The 2267-nt window shown below is 43.0% G+C and overlaps 1 long non-coding RNA gene across 7 annotated transcripts; it reads left to right on the plus strand.

Moving 5' to 3' along the window:
• The first annotated feature begins 322 nt into the window (after positions 1 to 322).
• Positions 323 to 1885, plus strand: LOC126992198 (uncharacterized). Of its 7 annotated transcripts, XR_007746344.1 has the most exons (4): positions 323 to 1226; positions 1421 to 1447; positions 1502 to 1582; positions 1638 to 1885. It is a non-coding gene; the product is annotated as an uncharacterized LOC126992198 (long non-coding RNA). The 7 variants fall into 7 exon arrangements; XR_007746342.1 differs by lacking the exon at positions 1421 to 1447 and having other exon boundaries at positions 326 to 1226; XR_007746341.1 differs by lacking the exons at positions 323 to 1226; positions 1421 to 1447 and adding an exon at positions 1302 to 1393.
• The last annotated feature ends 382 nt before the right edge of the window (positions 1886 to 2267 follow it).

Consider the following 2267-nt stretch of genomic DNA (forward strand, 5'->3'; position numbering starts at 1 on the left):
CCCTCGTTGTTGCTTTCCTTCCTTCCTTCCCTCGTTGTTGCTTTCCTTCCTTCCTTCCCTCGTTGTTGCTTTCCTTCCTTCCTTCCCTCGTTCCTTCCTTCCTTCCTTCCCTCGTTGTTGCTTTCCTTCCTTCCTTCCCTCGTTGTTGCTTTCCTTCCTTCCTTCCCTCGTTCCTTCCTTCCTTCCCTCGTTCTTGCTTTCCTTCCTTCCTTCCCTCGTTCCTTCCTTCCTTCCCTCGTTGTTGCTTTCCTTCCTTCCTTCCCTCGTTGTTGCTTTCCTTCCTTCCTTCCCCCGTTCCTTCCTTACTTCCTTCCTTCCTTCCCTCGTTGTTGCTTTCCTTCCTTCCTTCCCTCGTTCCTTCCTTCGTCCTGTCATTTTCTCCATCCTCCCTTCCTCCTGTCACCTTCCCCCCTTTATTCCTCCCTTCCTCTGTCACCTTCCTTTGGCCTTCGTCCTGCCATCCTTGATCCAACAAAAACGGTCTCCGGCGCCTTCACTGTATTTTCGATTGATTTGAATTAATCCCGTCTGGAATTTTAAGAGGCTCATCTTGCTATCCACCCTCCTCGCCTCGCGGGGCTGGGGAGCGTCAGGGGGCCCAGGGCCTTCCTGGCGAGCGTCGCAGGGCTCAGGGCTCCGGCAGGGCGCCTCGGCTCCCCCGGAGCGTCCACGGAGGTGTCGGAGATCCCGAGGGTCCGGGGGTTGGGGGGGCGTGAAGTGGCAGCAAGACATGCAGTTACTGACCTCTTATTAGCCAGACGACGCGTTAATGACACGTTCCAATGGATGGTTCGACGCATGGGGAGGTACAATTCCCCTAAGCAAGGCAAGTGTCATACCAACTACGATAAAAAACGAAAAATCCAAAAAAAATACAAAAAGAAAAAATCCCAAAAAAAACTGTCTTGTTTTGCTTTGTTTAAAGCGTCTTGTATGTTGGTATGGCGGGTCTTCTCTGGGGAGAAGGAGACTAACGCGTTCCAACATACAAAACCAGGAAAAGACGATATGGAAACACCGTATGAAGGAAGGGAAAGAAGGGAACACCAGAAGAAGGAAAATGAAGAGAAGTAACACTAGAAGAAGGCATATAAAGTAACACAAGAAGAAGGAAGTTGAAAAGAGTAACACAAGAAGAAGGAATTTGAAAAGAGTAACACAAGAAGAAGGAATTAAAAAAGAGTAACACAAGAAGAGGGAATTTGAAAAGAGTAACACAGAAGAAGGTATTGAAAAGAGTAACACAAGAAGAGGGAATTTGAAAAGAGTAACACAAGAAGAAGGAATTTGAAAAGAGTAACACAAGAAGAAGGTATTTAAAAGAGTTACACAGAAGAAGGTATTGAAAAGAGTTACACAGAAGAAGGTATTGAAAAGAGTAACACAGAAGAAGGTATTGAAAAGAGTAACACAGAAGAAGGTATTGAAAAGAGTTACACAGAAGAAGGTATTGAAAAGAGTAACACAGAAGAAGGTATTGAACAGAGTAACACAGAAGAAGGTATTGAAAAGAGTTACACAGAAGAAGGTATTGAAAAGAGTTACACAGAAGAAGGTATTGAAAAGAGTTACACAGAAGAAGGTATTGAAAAGAGTTACACAGAAGAAGGAATTTGGAAAGAGTAACACAGAAGAAGGTATTGAAAAGAGTTACACAGAAGAAGGAATTTGAAAAGAGTAACACAAGAAGAAGGAATTTGAAGAGAAATAACACAAGAAGAAGAAATGTGAAGTAACACCGGAAGGAAAATGCAGAGAAGTAACACTAGAAAAATGAAAATGGAAATGAAAAGAATCATCCACCTTTCGGCCCAAACCAACATCACAAAATTATGGGCGAGTCTCTTCTGGGAGGAAAGCGGCTCGTTCAGACCCAGGAACACCAGAAAGGATGATAGAAACATCAAGAAAAGGCAAACAAAACATCAAGAGAAAAGAACAGAAAAGGAAAGAAATGAAAAGAACAAAGTAAACAAAGCAAAATACACAAAACAAAACAAAACAAAATAAAACAAATTAAAACAACATAATAACAAATAAATAAACAACCCATAACGAATAATATAATTTAGCTACTGGATTAAAAACGATCGAGTTGCATTCGTAAAGGCTTGTCGGCGGGTCGTTTCCACAAGTAGTGACACCGAACGCAGCCCCTAACGGAGTGTTTAGAACCATGTCCAGAAAATCGTCTATTAGTGTGAAACTCAACCCCCACACTCCCTCTCTCTCTTCACGATAGCCTCTTCCTCTTCCTCAACAAGTTC

Source organism: Eriocheir sinensis, unplaced genomic scaffold (genome assembly GCF_024679095.1).
Source record: "Eriocheir sinensis breed Jianghai 21 unplaced genomic scaffold, ASM2467909v1 Scaffold416, whole genome shotgun sequence".
NCBI classification, from domain to species: Eukaryota; Metazoa; Arthropoda; class Malacostraca; order Decapoda; family Varunidae; genus Eriocheir; species Eriocheir sinensis.